Below are 18508 nucleotides of genomic sequence, written 5' to 3'. Positions count from 1 at the left end.
GTTGCGAGCTGATGATGATGATCACATTGCAGGGTTACGTCGAGCGAATACTGGGCTACATTTCTATTCAATTGTGTAATAATAGGCCACTGAGAAAGGATGTTTATGACTGTCACCACTGCACTGTCCCTTAAAATCTAATAGCGTTTAAGAATTGTCTGATTTCTATTAATTAATGTTAGGGATAATATACACAGTGTACGGTGATAAATCTTTTGGTTGACTGATATCCTGGTCGATGCTCTCTGGTGAGCTGTCATAGGATTTGGTGCTGGGCATCCTTTAATGTCTTTCGACAGTATATAAGCTATGCATTTAAATCCTAGTATGCAAAGCGGCCTGCTCACTCTGTTGGCTTTGGGTTGGGTACGTTAGCAACGCGGGCGCCATCTTCGCGTAAAAATCATACCAACTCCTTTTTTTCTATCACATGTATCCCTCAATGATGGAAGAACGTGGTTTCAGGAGATCGTTTGATGTGTTCAGTGTAATAATTGCACATGGCGAATATGAATCCAACGTTATTTCTAGGGCTACGCTGTAGCATTTCCCTCACTTGTGTGCAGATGTCGCTTGGAGCGTTTCAGCACCACTGCGCTGTCCAATGTGGGCTGCGTTCGTACATTTGCTATGAGAGCGCGGGAGCGCACACTGGATACGACGTCATAGAGCGACCGAGTAATATGATTGGACGAGAGGCATTCCATGAGTGCTAATCAGATTTCCAGAGCGAATTTACGAACGCACCCGTGGTTTAAGGTGGAGCGGAGTTTTCGACCACGCGTGTAGAATGAATGTTGCTATTACCCGAATGCTTGTGTATGATTATTGACATACTTTTGACAACGCTTTCCCCTGTATTAGCAAATATTATCGTATTAGTTTATACAATATAGCATCCCCATCCTGAAACTTTACAACCATGTCCTCGTGTTTCGCATAGTTATTTATTGTATAGATTTATACAATTAGAAGTAACCATTTAGGTAACAGTAAGCCTTGACTCATCTGGTTCGTTGACGTTTTGAGGATATTGTTTTTAATTAGTTTATCTATTATTACTGGTAATAACCCTGATTCGCTGTTCTAAGGTGTAGCATCCTGAGTTGATGATCCAGTAAGTGACTTAATTGATTGACTTAATTATATTCTTGATATGCTCATGTGGTCTCTCAGACACATTTTAGTTTTGCTAATATAACCATTGATGGAAGCCTGTACCTAAGCATAGCATCCTGTACCTCAAAAGTGAGAGTGTGATAGAGACGCGCTGTTTAAGTCTACTACTTATAGATAAAGGATTTACAAGTCATATCTTATTACCTTAAGGCCTACAATGTCAGACCGTAGCATCATAGACAATGTTCTAATTAAACAAGAATGACAGTTTCGTACATTACATGTCTGCCAATAAGTAATAAACGGAGCATGTTGAGACTTCTTATTTAGTATCCTTTCCTCTCCCTAAAACACTGTTTTATAGGAAGTGTTTCCTTTGGGACCTTGTGCAGTGGTTCAGGTGTTAACAGGCACGTTTATCAAGAGAGCCTTTTGGTGCTCCAGCTGGCAAGCCTTGTCTAAAATACACTGAAAGACTGTCATGGCCATGTGCCAGAGACTCATGGAGGCTTTTTAGGGGCATTAAAGCTGTTGTTTTCCATCATCAGGTAAATATTAGCAGTTGGGTTTTCTAATGGAAAGGAAGTGGAGCAATACTGTGGTAAATATGACTCATGGACTCGAAGAAATGGCCACCTCAGTTGGGTAGCGTGTGTGAATCATGCCTATTTTTTCCCATAGCTGAGTGCTTTTTGTATTTCTCCCTCTCTGAGGTAAAGAGATTGTCAGCTTTAGTCACTCGCAGGCTGGCAGTGATGTCAAAGCCTAGCATGACTGAGCATGTGCAGTAGGAATGGCTCCTTATAAGAACATTGTCGCTGTGTCTACTGTTAACCATGTACAGACACACACGTAGTAAATATGCAATGCTTCGGAGTGATAAGCAGATCTTTTGTGTCTAATGCTGAAACATGTAGTCTGTTTGTATCGGTGTATCATGTTTCCTGTTTCGCCTTGTTCTTTCGCATGCCTCAGTTACCTAGGATCTTATCTCAGAAGTACCAAAGGATGGGATGCTGTATGCAGCAGCTATTCGCTTTAGGGCTGTCACCAAGCATGTTGAGTGAAGATATCAAACTACCTTTTTAAACACATCAAAAAATGAAATAGAGTATTATGATCTTATACTGCATACCATCAAATGTGAACCCCTTATTGCTGAACAACGGAGTCATATGCATTAAGATAAGTGTCCCTAAGCGTCCTTGGGTTTTATGAAAGGCGCTATACGAATCCAAGTTATTATTATTATTATTATTATTATTATTATTATTATTAAGATAATATGTAGCCTAAGCAAAATAGGAAGTGGATTTTGCAGGGTTGGCTACAAAGCTACTGTATTTTGACGGTATTCCTTAAAATGGCTGTGTCATTTTACCTGAATAGCGATAATTTGAGCCCTTCTAAATGTCTGTCTAGAACAAGATGTACAGTCCTCAGCAGTTTTATTTGTGACCAGGCGTAGTCTGGGCAGCCATGGTCAGGAGCACATGGGTTAATTGCTTAACTGATGTCTAATGAGATTTTTAGCACTGGCGGACGCACCACACGATCCCCCTAGCCTCTGCAGTTTTATTGTTACTATGGCACCCTGGGGCTGGAATGCTTTTCTGGAAAGAGGGGGTTTGAAAGCACACGTCGGAGGCTGTAATCTAATACAGGGAATCCTGGGAGAATGGAAGGGAGAGAAGCCTCCAGCTGGAGGGCTTGCCAACTCGCTGTCATCTCACTGGAGGTGCTACAAAGAGAATGGCAGAAAATCCAGAGGAAGGGAGAGAGCACTGCTGACTCGCATGTCATTTTCCAGTCTTCCCCACTTCTTCTGCGAGCATCTCTTACTGAGGCTATGGACTGAGTGTGTGTGTGTGTGTGTGTGTGTGTGTGTGTGTGTTGTTCCTTGTCTGTCTACATATTATCACTGCTATGTCTTACACATCCCAACAGTGTGTAGATAGAACAGACCTCTATGTCATTTCCTTTCCATGCTGCTAAATTGCACTGCAATGCATGGATGGATTCCATGTCCCAGGAGTCAGGAGTCACCTTTTCTTCCCTCTATAATAAGAACATATATATTTAACATATATATTTTTGTATTAAGACAAAGAGCAATCCCACTTTGAAGGGTGAGAGGAGGCTTTTAGTGAAACAGGACTTGCATATTGATATTTTCAGACAATGTACCATTTGAATTAAGAGCCCATTAATGGTCAGGTTTTAGTGATTTACACACTTGATGTAACTTTAATTTCCTACATTGACCAATACTGTACACTTCCTTATAGCTAGATTCTTAATTTGTTTGCAATGTAATTCATTACAGCTAAAAGGCATTAGCTCTTATTATAGCAATCACTAACTCCCTAGCTTCTTTTGTTCACGGAAATATCCGTAAATGTACTGAGAGGCTAATTAAAGTACACCGCCAAAACGAAGTGATGCAATATGGAATTATTATAGTGCACACTACTCCAATTAACCATCGCTCCAGGTGCATTGTAACTTCAAACAGAATGTACCGTGGTAGTCGGTCAGCTTTCCATGCACCAGTGAACCTCTGAGTATTCCAGTAATGACATATCTGGGACCCCTTCTCAGCCTAACATTCTGTATCCCACAGACAGACAGATCCAATGGTCAGATCCCACATCCAGAGGGTATCAGACCCTGATCCAGAGGGTGTCAGACCCTGATGCAGAGGGTGTCAGACCCTGATCCAGAAGGTGTCAGACCCTGATCCAGAGGGTGTCAGACCCTGATGCAGAGGGTGTCAGACCTTGATCCAGAGGGCGTCAGAGGGTCCATGTTCCCCAGAGAGTTCCTGTTCGCTCCATCCATGAGTGCCAGAGACCCCTGTCTTCCTGGCTGCGCCCCCCTCCTCTGCCATTCGTCTTGTGGGGTGACTCATTAAGGTGTCCCCTGGCCCAGCACGGGGCCTCCTCTGACAGCCCTAATTACACCGCCTGCCTCATGTGAGAGACTCCCACCGAGCCAGCGCTATTCTGGGGCTAAGCCGTCTACCACTGGGCCCCCATTCCCCCACCCCCCTACCTGCCCGATCTTTACCCAGATAGCGGGGCCATTGATGATGCCCCTGGTGCCTCCTCTCTCTATCTCCCTCCACCAAGGACCCAGCGTGGCGAGGCCCTCCTGTGCAGAGTTGTTAATGATTCATGTTAGCATGCCGACTGTAATTTGCAGTCAAATGCTAGGCTACGTCGACTGATCCTTCTGCATGAACCCAAGCCCATACTCCCATCCCCCCTGCTTGTCTTCACAACCTACACATTACAGTGAAGTAATACTATACTCCCTGGGCCTGAGAAATCCTTGTTTCAGATATTGGTCAGAACACAGTGTGTGTTTGGTTGTCAGCCTTTGCTACTCGATGTGAAGAAAAACACACTACTTCTGTAAACCCTGATGTGTGATCTGTTCATGATGTGTGGATTTTGGGGACCGGGGGTTGGGGGGTGGGGGAGGGGTGGGGTGGGGTTGTGATCTCATGAAGAGGTTTGACCTAGAATTAGCTTTCTTTTGTGTCAGTATTTTTAGTACAGCAATGTCATTGATTTCCCAGACCTCTGTCCCGGCTGGCCATTCATCTCACAGGGCCACAGAGGAGAGAGAGAGTAGAGAGTAGAGAGTAGAGTAGAGAGTAGTAGAGAGTAGAGAGTAGAGAGTAGAGAGTAGAGAGTAGAGAGTAGTAGAGAGTAGAGAGTAGAGAGTAGAGAGTAGAGAGTAGAGAGTAGTAGAGAGTAGAGAGTAGAGAGTAGAGAGTAGAGAGTAGAGAGGAGAGAGTAGAGAGTAGAGAGTAGAGAGTAGAGAGTAGAGAGTAGAGAGTAGAGAGTAGAGAGTAGAGAGTAGAGAGTAGAGAGTAGAGTGAGAGTAGAGAGTAGAGAGTAGAGAGAGAGTAGAGAGTAGTGAGAGCAGAGCACCAGCTGAGGTCAGGGGGGAGAGTGGGGCTGTGTTGAGGGGAGTAGGAGAGTCCCCAGAGGGCATGAGCTCACAGCAGCTCCAGGAAGCCGCGGAGGCTCCTCCTCTACAGAAGAAGAAGAGATCTGCTGTATGGTTGTTTAGTGAGGCGAGGAAGGCGCGTGTGCATCGCTCCAAAGCTTCCCACTGGACAATGTAGACATGCGCTCGCTCGGTTCGCTTTACCATGCGATGAGCAGATTCTGTCATGAGCCTTCCAGAGACTCCCCATCCCCCACCACTTTCCCCCAGGGGGAGAGAGAGCGCGAGAGAGAGAGAGAGAGAGAGAGAGAGGGGGAGAGAGAGAGAGAGAGAGAGAGAGAGAGAGAGAGAGAGAGAGAGAGAGAGAGAGAGAGAGAGAGAGAGAGAGAGAGAGAGAGAGGATGCTGTCTTGACTCCATAAAGCAGAATGCACGCCAAATGAATACAGCATGCTAATTAAAGTAACAATGCGTTTTGGTTAAGGCAAGGTTGGCATGCTGATAGGTTGGCTCAGCTGCACTGGAATACCAAATCTGGCAGTGTGGTCTGTCATCATTACTTCATTATAATACAGCATTTCTAATAATTTACTTCATTATAATGCAGCATTTCTACTCATCTCTCTCCTTATAGCTCTCTCTCCATTTCACTATATTCTCCGATTTTCTTCCACACTAACTTTAGTGCTTTAAGGTAATTCTCATTCAATTGTCATTGAATGGACTCGCTATAAACGAAAGCAAATTCTTTTACGGACAATACGAGAGGATTTACACTGGGTGGATGTCTTAATGTGAAAATAGATTCTGTCCTCATCTATTGAAAGCAAACTTCCTAAGTACATGTCACCTTTGTAAGAATTGACCTGACAACCCCTAATTGGTTATTTGTAGGTGTTTCATTCATATATATCACCGCTATGGTGTATTCAAGCCCATGTAGCTCCACACTGGAGCGGCCATGGCCTGTGTCGTTTAGTGAGCTGGCTGAATGTCAGTGTGTAGAGGGAGGCATTGACGTCTGAGATGCTATCTGGAGGCCGGGCTGCTGCTGCTGATAATATGACAGACAGGAGTCCCATTGACAGGGAAATCAGCTCGTCATCTACAACACAGGCTCCGCTGGGCCCCAGCTAACAGGCCCACGAGCCCATTGTCTCCCAACGCTTTGTTCTAACAACATATCTGCATTAGTCAGCATTGTCCACATTATGCATATATTCCGTTCTCTTCTCTACTGGGAAAGTTTCAAGGGATTTTCCTGTCCCGATTGTGAATTCAATTGCCCTTGTTGACGAACGATGAAAAAAACGTTGACTATGCATGTGGGATTGAACCGTTTTTTTTGACTGCATCTGCGTGGAGTCTTTGTTGTTCTATTGTAAACAGTTTCTCCTCCTCCTCATAACGCTTAATGGACATGGTTGGTTTTGTGTTACAGTTTTCAAATATTGAAACACAAGAGTGTGCCCCGAGTACAATTCTTTTCTATGGACACCTGGAAGTCCTGCTATAAACAAGACAAAAAGAGTCCACATCTCGCCCCAAAAGTGTTAAGTGATAAGCTCCCTTTTCCCCTGCTGGAAAGATTTGGGTGAAGTCAAATGTAGCCTTTTTCGTCAGACGGGTCAGACACTGTCTCTCAGTGGGAGGTGGGGACCAGAGTGCTGTATGCACATGTACTACGTGTGGCTGACAGAACCAGAGCCAGAGAACCAGGCAGAGGCAAGCGAGGCCCGGGCCCAAGCAGAGCACAGCTCACACAGCAGCTCCTGGCGTAACACTCTTACATAAGCCTCTCTCTGAGAGGAGAGCATGCTGGGAGAGGGCAGCCTGGGCGGCTGGAGAGCAGGCAGTCAGCACTACTGTGAAGGGGCTGTGGGGGAGAGAGAGAGACGGGGTGGGGGTGGGGGAAGAATGGAGAGAGAAAGAGAGGGAGGGAACAGTGAGAGAAAGAGAGAGTGAGAGTGAAGGAGAAAGCGGGAGAGACACGCTGTTTATCACTTTTATTGCCTATCCCCAGTCTCCATCACCTCGGAGTAGTAGAGTTACTAGCAGTTACTAACAGAAGAAACATGGCTGCAGACCGGGCCAGTGAAACCCAAGCCACTGAGAAGAACATGTGCATCTATCCAGTAGCCAGGACCATATACAATAACTGTATATAATCCTATATGTCCCATCAATAAGGTCAATCACATCAGTATGCTCATTTTTGCAGTAGTAGTTTTCCGTCCAAAATGAAGATGCTAGTTTTATACAAACCAAAAGCCGTGTTGTAGTGTGTGGAGTGTGTCATTGTGATCCCACAGTGTCCTATGGTGATTTAAAGGATACTATGGAGGTGGTGACATCATTTAAAAGTCATTTAGTTTTGTCATTGCAGATGTCCAGAGTCAGAGATTCCTATGTTCCCATTTTTTTCACTGTTGAGATTCCCCCAGGGCTTGTTTTATGATTTCTGAACTCTGAAAGGTCAGGGAAAAGGCATCTCTCTATTATGTACAATACAGCAAGGGCGTCTTGAGTGTGTGTATGTGTATGTGTGTGTGTGTGTGTGTGTGTGTGTGTGTGTGTGTGTGTGTGTGTGTGTGTGCGTGAGTGCGTGAGTGAGTGTGTGCGCGTGTGTGAGTGTGCGTGCGTGCATGCATGCGTGCATGCATGTGTGTGTGTGTGTGTGTGTGTGTGCGTGAGTGTGTGTGCATGTGTGAGTGTGTGTGCGTGTGTGAATGTGGCCAGAGAGATGGGCTATTTTTAGAGCCTGTATAGACGTGTGTGAGTGAAGGTGGTTAGTGGCACCAGTTCATCTCAAGCTGATTGCACACAAAGAGTGAGAACCCTCATGCTGTTATTGGGACTATAAATAGCACGGGACACGTTCGGCGTTCTCCAGTGGCAGGCAGGAGAGCTGACAGGCTGCTTAACAATACGCTGGGCTACCTCCAACTCTGGGGCTGCTTCGCAGAACACTTCCTGTTTCTTTGAGAAGCCCAGAATGCTGTCAGACACAAGACTTTCGTTCCACACTGCGCCGTCAAGAGAGCTAACTGACATCCCGGAGAAAATGTTCGAGTCGAGTCCCAGTCTCTACCTTCAGGTCTTTCTTTCTACTGTGCAAACACATGGCTCATATTATAACAGACTAATGGAAACGTGTCTCTAGCTACTGCAAATAGACGGAGGAATAAAGGTACGGGCCAAAGTCAATGAACTACTACAGCCCTCTGAACATTGAGCTTGTTGGAGATTAATCAGCTTCTGAGTCATAATTTCATCAGGCCTCTGCATGGTCACGTGACCCAGGGGAATGGGACTTTCAGCCACTGAGTTCAACCGTAACCAGGTTGATATTAGACCTCAATACATGATACCATACCATCTTTTTTTATTTTTTACATTGATACGGCTTGAGTGAACAGTTATTAGTACACTGTATGCATGTTGAGGTCTGAAGCAGAATCACAACGGAGAGAACATGATTACAACGGATGTGGGTATGTTTTCTCTTGCGCACGACCTTGCGGTGTGTGTGTCTGTGTGTATGTGTGCGTGCGCGTGTGTCCATGTGTGTGTGTGTGTGTTTGTGTGCACATGCTGCTCATTCAGGACTCAGCTGGTTGGAGCAGGTGCTAGCTGGTGACTCAACAAAACATGTGCTGTCTGCTTGTGCTTCCTATCACTCTTTTGTGTGGCAGGCCCCCACGAAAACACCCAACGCTTTCAATAAGCAATTGTGCCCCTCCCTTTCCCATATCACACACACACACACACACACACACACACACACACACACACACACACACACACCACACACACCCTACGTACTATATACAGTACTATCTCTGGTAAATAATGGCCATTAGCTGTACAGAGGCCTGACCAAAGAGGCTGTTATGTAACGTTGAAAAAACGTACATGTGCTCATGCAATGACTAATCACATTCTTTAGAAACGACGTTACCCTTGTTAGGGAATCTGTGGCTCTCTGCATGTCTGTTTCATGATCGCACAGAACAAGACACAGATATCAACAGAGAACTTATCGCACGGCACAGAGATGTGTAGCACACCGTAAGTTAGGTCTATGGTGCACCATTAGCACTTGATACTGTGCACAATTCCATGACCTGATATTATCACGTTTACTGAACACTTTTCAAATGCTCACCGATATGAGCACAGGAAGGTTTTCTCGTAACCCTAACCCTTGAATAAATCCTATGGTATCCGATCCTATTTTCATCAACATTTATTGTTGTTATAGTCCGGTCATGTTGGTAGATATCAGTGATGCTTTAGGGATGATGAGGCCTCACATTTAGTGGATTGCTGGTGTTAAGGTAGATTACAATGGACACTGATTGACAGAAACAGAGAGGATGGAGAAGAATCGTTATTATGTTCTGAACTACTAATGAATTTATGCCCCTTATGTAACCTACACTGGAACATACAGTACATTACTGTACACAGTGCAAACAGTACTACAGTACTACAGTACTTAGGGTGTGTGTGTGTGTGTGTGTGTGTGTGTGTTTTTAATCTCGCCCCACCTTAACCATGAATACACTAAGATGGGCTGGAGGGGTTGGTAGAGGGAACATGAAGCGAGTTACATTTTAGAATAGTCCCCTGTGAAACATAGACGTGTTTTAGTTCCACCCAGTGAGATCAGGGATGGAAGGCATTCTGTATATGTCCTGGGCATTGCAGGGCTGTGTTGTTTACATCCAGGCAGGGCAACTTTAATGTGGTTATGTTATCCCTCTGTGTGTGTGTGTGTGTGTGTGTGTGTGTGTGTGTGTGTGTGTGTGTGTGTGTGTGTGTGTGTGTGTGTGTGTGTGTGTGTGTGTGTGTGGGGGGGGGGGGGGGGGGCACTAATGGCCGACTAATGCAAGGGACCAACTAATGCAGGGGAATGCCGTGATTTCTTTTGTCCTATAAGGACGTAACACCACGGGACAGATGGGATCTTGTTCTAGTACAGTAATACAATGTCAACGGGTTCTTTTATGAGTTGGACTCCCGGTGGCGTGCATCTGTCTGTGTGCATTATATATAGGCTACAGTAGGTGCAGCAGGACTTTTGAACCATGATGAGGGCGGGTCAAGTCCTGAGGGGAGGTATCGGGTAGCCCTGTCCCTGTGTGTGTGTGTGTGTGTGTGTGTGTGTGTGTGTGTGTGTGTATGGGTGTGTGTATGTTTGCAATTTAGTTAAGCAAGCCCATAGTGACGTGCTAGCAATGAATTGGGACAGGAAATTGTCCAGCACAACAAGAGCCAGGGTATCCATTACCTCTATTGTTAGCCATGCAGGCTATTATTATAACCTGCTGTGAGACACAGCCGCTCCAGTGCTGCTCCAGCACTGCCCACCTCCTCCTGCACTAGACGCTCCTGTGGCCTCTCAGGCACAACAACAATGAGCCAGCCTAAATATGTTTTCCCTGGGCTGGAGTTCAGGGCCTGGTTGCTATTCCCACTAGGGCTGTTCAGCTGTAGGCCTATATGTGTGTGTGTGTGTGTGTGTGTGTGTGTGTGTGTGTGTGTGTGTGTGTGTGTGTGTGTGTGTGTGTGTGTGCAGAGATGTAACATCAACATGGGACAATGTCAGTTGCCAAGAAATTGCTGATCGCAGCCACAATGAAATGTATCTGTGTCAGGTTGAATAATGTAGGCAGGCAGGCAGGCAGGCAGGCCAGCTAGCTCACGCGCGCACACACACATACGTGCGCGCACACACACACACACACACACACACACACACACACACACACACACACACACACATGCGCACACACACTCACACACTCACACACACACACACACACACACACACACACACACACACACACGACCACACATAGCCTTCCCATACAGTAGATGTTGACCTACACTACACAGTGTTTATCAAACCCTCTCCAACACTAAGGTACTGTAGAAACTGTGTTTCCCTTGTGTTCTAACTTCCTCATTCCAGACTGTTGTGTACAGTAGGCCCTGTTGTGTCTTCATGCTAGTCTGGTGGAGGAGGCGATGTCGGGGCTCAGTGTGAATAGGAACTTGTGAATGTGTGGGCCTGCTAGCTGATTAGCTGACTCCTTGCCACTTGGAAATATCTCAGGAGGGGAGATATGGGGCAGCTCAATTGAATCCTGGCAGGTAATCTGTGCACACAGATGGATTTTTAGTTATATTTGGCCACAGATTAGCCAGTTCCCCCGCTGCTCACGAAATCCTTCTGCCAACTCTGTCTGACAATCACATATGATTAGGAGTCGACGGTCAGGATGTGTAGAATCAGTGATGGATTGTTCATTCGGATAAATGTGCTGCGTTATCACTAACAATGTAAGGCGCAGCTGATGCTGTGCCCCCTATAGACCAGGAAGTACTCACCACCCCCATCCCCCCCCCCCTCTCTGCTACCCATCACAATGTGCCAGTGCAGAGTGCCAGGAGAAGTTATCAGCTCTCTCTACCCCCTACCCATAATCCTCTTTAAGGGGGGGGGGAAGTGTTAAGTAGTACTTCCCAAAAACCTTCTCACAAAAAAGCCATAATGAACAGGTGTCCCGGGACTTAATCTGCTGTCTTTAAATGAGATTCTATTTTTAGAAAGCCTTTCCTCTCAGACTTCTCCAGGTACTGCATAGTACCATGTGGGATTTCTTTTTTTTTACCCAGAGAGATAGCACTGCCCCGGTCACGCTCATTCCAGCTGGGTGTACACTCTGCAGGCTCCAGTGGAGAGAGATTGGACTGGTTGGAGGAGTGAAAAGGAGGCATGGGTCCACACAGGGTTTTGGGGTGACGTTTTGTTGTTTGTTGTCGTTGCTTTCACTGTGCCGTCGCTAGGTCCGTAAAGGTTTGTTCTGTCCACCCACTAGTAAACTGGCACCTGAGACCCTTAAGACCCATAGCTCAGCCACCAGTCTCTCTCACTTACACTCTGTGTGTGACGCATAAGCCCCTGGTATTAGATCAGAATCAGAACCAGAATCGCTTGTATTACGTCTTGTTCTACAAGAACACAAGAGTAAAACTCTTTGGCTTTGGTTCCTCAACTTTGGCATTGCAGCATTCAGATACAACATCACAATAATAATAGTAAAGTAAAGTAAATAACTCAAATAAATCATCCTACAGTAGTAGCTGTTGACACACTACTTGTTAGACATATATTGTACAACATAATGTGTTTAAAAGTTATCGTGAATGAAGTGTTATCACACAAGTCAGTCGGTTATTCAACTCAAACTCCAACCCCAGGTTGAAGATGCCTGTAAAGTGGCTGATGGTATGTATTGACTTCGGCTCTTGGCAGTCATACCTACTTGTGTGTTAGAGTTCATTATCAATGTATGGCATTTACATGTTGATCCTGATTATACCCTTGATCCAATTATCAGAAGCGCCTGAGCTGCTAGTCATGAGCACCTCCATAGTAGTGGTGCCAAGACTACATTATCTGTCTCTGTCTAAAACAATGAAGTGGGATGCTAGCCTTACTCGGGTTTAGAATGTGACAGAATGAATGTTCAAGGCTAATTCCAGAAGCAATGCTCTGTGCGGTGGGACAAACAATTACTATTATAAATGGAATGAAATAAAGATTTAATATAAGTGAATTATGCTCAAAATGAGAAATGTTTCAGGGTCCCATCACAAGCTGTAACTTCCATGTGGAAGGGTGTGTTACATAAAGCTGGAACATAACCAGTCTACTGTATGGATATAGACTTGCGCTGTAATGACGATGTGAACGGTTAAAGTTGGAACTTGGAACCCATGTTGAGAGGTCTGTTTCATTTACTGTTGATAACCAGTGTAAAGTCACACTCGCCCCGAGGACGCTGCATCTGACTGTATCCCACAATCCTCTCTGCTGCGCCACCACCCTCTGTGTGGACTTGAGAAAGGAAGGGAAAAGTATAAGTGCTTCTGAGCAGATCTCTCACACATAGGATGAGAGAGAGACAGAGAGGGGGGGGGGACAGAGAGAGAGAGAGAGAGAGGGGGGGGGGACAGAGAGAGAGAGAGAGAGAGAGAGAGAGAGAGAGAGAGAGAGAGAGAGACAGAGAGAGAGTGAGAGAGAGAGACAGAGAGAGAGAGAGAGAGACAGAGAGAGAGAGAGAGAGAGACAGAGAGAGAGAGAGAGAGAGAAAGAGGAATAGAAAGAAGGGTGGAATTAAGACATGCTAGATTGACTGGCTGGGCTGGCCCAGCACACTTTGGGCCGGGGAGGAGGTGTAATTGGGAAGTAATGATGCCCTGGGTGGCATGTGGTAGCAGCTCAGTAACAGGGAGAAGCTGTCTGTGCCTGCGTCAGCTCAGGCAGTGGGGCGCCCGCTGGTGGGAAGACTCAGTGTAGCAACCCACTATGTGATGAAGAGGATGTGAATGAAGTTTAGGGGATCTTTTGTCTGGTTTGTTACCGTTTGTTTACCTCTCCCCGCTGGTGGAATGAGCTTCCACCAGCGGGGAGGCTGTCAGAACTGCAGAGTCACTCCCAATCTTCCGTCGGAGACTGAAGACCCATCTCTTCAGGTTACATCTTAACTGCTCCCCCTGAGACATCTACTACCCCCCAGCACTGTGTCTCCTGAGACACCTGCTTCCCCCTATACTGTGTTTCCTAAAATGTCTACTTCCCTCCCTTGTACTGTCTTCTTCTATCACGACGACTCTCAATGGCCCTTGGCCTGAGCTCGATTACTCTTCCTGCTACGACTGGTGAATTGATGATTTACTTGCTTAGTCTGATGTATCGTTTGTAAGTCGCTTTGGAATAAGGCGTCTGCTAAATGCCAAAAATGTAAATGTAAATGTATTCTTTCTCTGAAATCTCAAGGATTTTGAGAGTTTGACCTGACTTACTTGTTTTGACCTTTTTCAGTTTTCTCTCGATTTGAGGCACGTGAGGGACAGAGAGTATCTAACGTGGGTAGCTTTTTAGCTGGAGTGTTGGACAGAGTAGAATCACAGCAACAGACGATGATTCTTCCTTGCGATTTAGATTAAGACCGAGGTACTCAGACCAACGGTGTACAGTACACCTCCCCGGGCCTGGATGTGAACTGTGTCATGTTGCTCCATAGAATCAAACGTCCGGCTTGACTGACAGTGAATGTATCGTGTTTCCCAGACCTAAATAAGACACACCAGTGTCACCACCTCTACACGATGACATTATCGCTTCACTGTTTGTGTTGTGACATCCCGTCTATTCTGGAAGAGGCATGTGAACAGATGTTCACTTCATGCACCTTGACTACATGGGGTCACATGTACTCAATCCATCCCTGTGCGTCTACGGCGGCCATACCTATTTCAATGGAGTTGAATGATGTCAGAGAGGTAGTGTGGGTATTATCCAACACTTCATACCTGTAGTCTGTGTTTATTCTCTTGGGAAACTAAAACACATTCAGGCCAAGTGTAGAATCCAAATCATTTTGTTTGGCTTTTGTTTGCCCTATTTGTGACGTCCCAGAGACACTTGAAGCTGAAGGAATGACAGTGCTCTCTTTGGGAGCCTTCACTTGACATTAATCAGCCACTCTGTATTTCTACTGTACACTACCTCTCCCTGTGAATGACAGAGAGTGAGACTGTGGCTCTATTTATTCTGCCCATCAGAAGCTATTAGGTGGGTATTGGCTGCTGTTGGACCTGCAGAGGCGCCGATGACATGTCGAAAACCTTGTTCCCCGCATGTGAGAATGTGATGATTCAGGGCTCACTGTATAGCTGTCACATCGATGTGTTTCTCCAACTCTACCCCAGCTCAGGAGTAGGCACTGAGAGAGAGAGAGAGAGAGAGAGAGAGAGAGAGAGAGGGGGGGGGTTAAAGAGAGCAGGTAGAAAGGAAAAGATCATAAGAAATCATAGAAATGGACATCTTCTAACACGAGAGAAGGCACAGAGAGAGAGAGAGAGAGAGAGAGAGAGAGCAGGTTGAGAGTAAAAGATAATAAGAAACCATAGAAATGGACATCCTCTAACCCTAGAGAAGGCACAGAGAGAGAGAGAGAGAGAGAGAGAGAGAGAGAGAGAGAGAGAGAGAGAGAGAGAGAGAGAGAGAGAGAGAGAGAGAGAGAGAGAGAGAGGGGTAGATCCTTAGTGGAGCAGAGGAGGAGGAGAGCCGGAGGAGATTACTGCGCTGGGATGTGTGTTATCTTATGACTTCAGGTGGTCGCTCACTACACCTGTACTAAACTGGTTGTGATGAAGCATGATTTACAGTTAGAACGAATCATCGCTTCGCTAAATTGCTGTCTCCCTCGCCACACACCTCTCCTGATATTTCCGTCAATGGCACAACGGGTCAGAATCAGGCCTCGCCAGTTTGAATCACACCACCTAAGTGTGACTTGGACAGGCGTGCTGAAGATGAATAAAGCTGAATGGCTGCTGTAGGTGTGAAGTAGGAACAGGTGGTCATCACAGCATCCTGTGGCATGAAGCCCTGAGCCCTGGGGCTCACAGACACTTACCCACTGTACGTCCTTCCATTACGTAACCCTCGCCCTGCCATGGAGCTGAAGAGAGCCTGGAGACCATTCCCAGATCGGGGGGGGGAATGTCATCTAACCGCTGGTAGTAGACGGTGAACACACACTCTGCGAGTACAGCACTTCTCCTGGAATACGGTAGATAATATGCAATGTCGTGGTACTGATAGTGTCCTTGCAGACATCACTGCATTAGGAGGAAGTTCTCTTCTTGTGTCTCTGTCTGGAGGTAACCTTGTCCCCCCCCCCCAGCTATTGTGTGAAGCGTGTTCACACATCGGGGTGCTGAAGTGTCTGGGAACAAGACTGTAGGTGAGAGAGCTCAGTCTTCTGTGCGGAGAAGGCCCAGATTCATTCTTATCTATCGGTTCTTCTTAACATTCCAGAACTCCCGTTGACAGGCCGTTTTTGGGGGGAATGGTCATGCTGTCTGCATGGGAGGAGCAGCAGGGTCTACTCCACTCTGTTTCAGAGAGCCACACTCCCTCTCTCTCTCTCTCTCTCTCTCTCTCTCTCTCTCTCTCTCTCTCTCTCTCTCTCTCTCTCTCTCTCTCTCTCTCCGCTGTTTGAGCTGGTTTGGGTCAGGGCTGGGCCTATGCTTCCCATTGAAAACCACCTAAGATGCTGAAGCACTTGGTCTGGGGTGCACTGGGCTGACTGATCATTTAATAATAATAATAATAATAATAATAATAATAATACATTAGACTTATTTAGTGCTTTTCTAGACACTCAAAGATGCTTTACAAGCTGAAAAGATCGAGTAGTAATAATAAAAAGACACAAAAAATAAATAAAAGAAAGTATAGGGAAGGGGAGGGGGAGAGGGTTAACTGGTGAAGGCGAGCTTGAAGAGGTGGGTTTTGAGGGCCTGTTTAAATGTTGGGAGGGTGTTGGCCTGTCTGATGTGGTTGGGGAGGGCGTTCCAGAGGGACGGGGCTGCGGCTGAAAAGGCCCTATCAGCCCAGGTCCGGAGATTGGTCCTGGTGGTCTTGAGGGTGGTTTGGTCGTCAGACCTGAGGCAACGGGAGGGGGTGTGGAGGGGGACGAGGTCGGCAAGGTAGGAGGGGGCCATTTCTGTGTTGATGTCACAGGGCGCTGCTCTGACTGGATAAGAGGAGGGAGACTGAACCCAGCACTCATAACACCGGCACGTACCTCCGATGTGTCAGCTAGGCTGTCTCTCTGGAGTTGTCTTTTATTTACCGATAGGGACATCCCAGATCAGATCCCCCCCAGTCAACCTTGGTACTACCCTTCCCTCTTTGTGCTGGAAATGACTTATCACTTATTTCTTGTGTTTATCCGGTCCTCATAGACGTCCACATCTACTTTTCTGTCCACTAGAGAGCAGTGTAACATCGAGATTGTGATACTACCTGGATTTCTCCTCACCATTTTCAAAGTGAAACGGAGTGGGTCAAAAACGGAGAGAAAAAACAAAAAAAGCCCTGAAAGAGCGAGAGAGATCAAGATATCAAAATCAATAGACGTGGCGACAGAGACAGACACAGAGGTTGTTTCTAAATAGCAGAGATCGCCCCTGATGTATCAGGTGTTGTCGCCTCATTCTGTTTGGGTCCCGGCTCAGCGAAGTGCAGGTTAAAGAGATGTAAAACAGAGACGGTGTCACTCACTCCGCCAGGCTGCGCCGGCCGCCAGCGAAGCTTTAGAAATACGTCAGCTCTGACATTTAACACTCATTCATTTAACTGCTCCATGGGAAAGAGTACATCAGCACACACGCACACACACACACACACACACACACACACCGCACACACACACACACACACACACACACACACACACACACACACACACACACACACAGTCGTCCCAGCCAGGCTTGATCAGATAAATATACGGGCTGTAATGCAACCACAGAGACAGAGCTGATGAGATCAATAAAGAGTAGGGCTGGGGGTCACAGGGGGCAGCGCAGGGGAGATAAATATGGACTGGCTCACTGGAAAAAGACTGGGGAGATAAGTAGTGTGTGTTCACATGGACAGGGGCCTGTCAGCACAGCAGTGGTCGGAGGAAGGGCAGGGATGGAGCATCCATTCCAAGCTGCGGTTGCTGCAATCACTTTTAGCACTGGAAATGATGGGGGAAGTGAGTCATGTTAACGGTTGAAGACTGTCTGAGCTTGTGTGTTCTGATGGTGTCCTGTGTGTCCCCCGCGCTAGATTAAATAGATTTAAAAATTATTTTATTCCCGTTTCTGTTAAACTTTTAAACTGCACCAGATGAATGTAACTTATCTTGCTTATCATTTTATTCCCACTCTTGTTTTAATCAGGTCCGCCTTCTGTTTGTGTGCTAATATCCTGTATTGTCTGTTGCTCTTTGTTGGCTGCTGTGGGGTGTAAGCCCAATACAAATTTCCCAGTGATGGGACAATAAAGTGACTCTTGACTCTTGACTCTTGACTACTGCTGTAAGGGTGTATTTTCACATCTGGCTATCTTGTTTGGTGTTGAAGGTGTTGTCACAATACTGACTTTTGTTCAATACCTACTCGTCTTTATTTGAGTTGGTGTTTTTAGTGGTCAATGCTCCCCAAATGAGTCATTGTAGCATGGTGTCTGCTGTAGCAGTGTGTAGAAATGATTGATAGATGGTTGTTCGAGGTGGTTTGATGAGACTCTTAGCTGATTCTCGAGTCTCCTTTGAATAAGTCAGTTAAGTGAGTTTTGCCTGAACCAGGGGGTAAATGATTTTGCTGACATGAAGCTACAATCGTTTTCATTTAACTCCTCCGAACCATTCTTAATTTTGTTCTGTCATTTTAAATGTTATGATTTTGATTGTTGTGTTTTTAATCATCATCATCATCATCATCATCAACCTCATCATCATCATCACTATGAATGCCTTGATAACCTACCTAATAGCTAAATCAATCAT

At 46.0% G+C, this 18508-nt stretch overlaps 1 protein-coding gene across 4 annotated transcripts in view; it reads left to right on the top strand.

Annotated features, from left to right (window-relative positions):
- rims2a (regulating synaptic membrane exocytosis 2a) overlaps positions 1 to 18508 on the top strand; it is a gene marked incomplete at its 5' end in the record, with an annotated part of 141406 nt that overhangs the window by 261 nt on the left and 122637 nt on the right. The gene's annotated exons all lie outside the window — the stretch shown is intronic.

This window comes from Nansenia antarctica (assembly GCF_963989245.1).
Source record: "Nansenia antarctica genome assembly, chromosome: 10".
Lineage (NCBI taxonomy): Eukaryota > Metazoa > Chordata > Actinopteri > Argentiniformes > Microstomatidae > Nansenia > Nansenia antarctica.
Note: the sequence above shows the minus strand (reverse complement) of the source record. Positions and strands in the feature narration are given on the sequence as shown.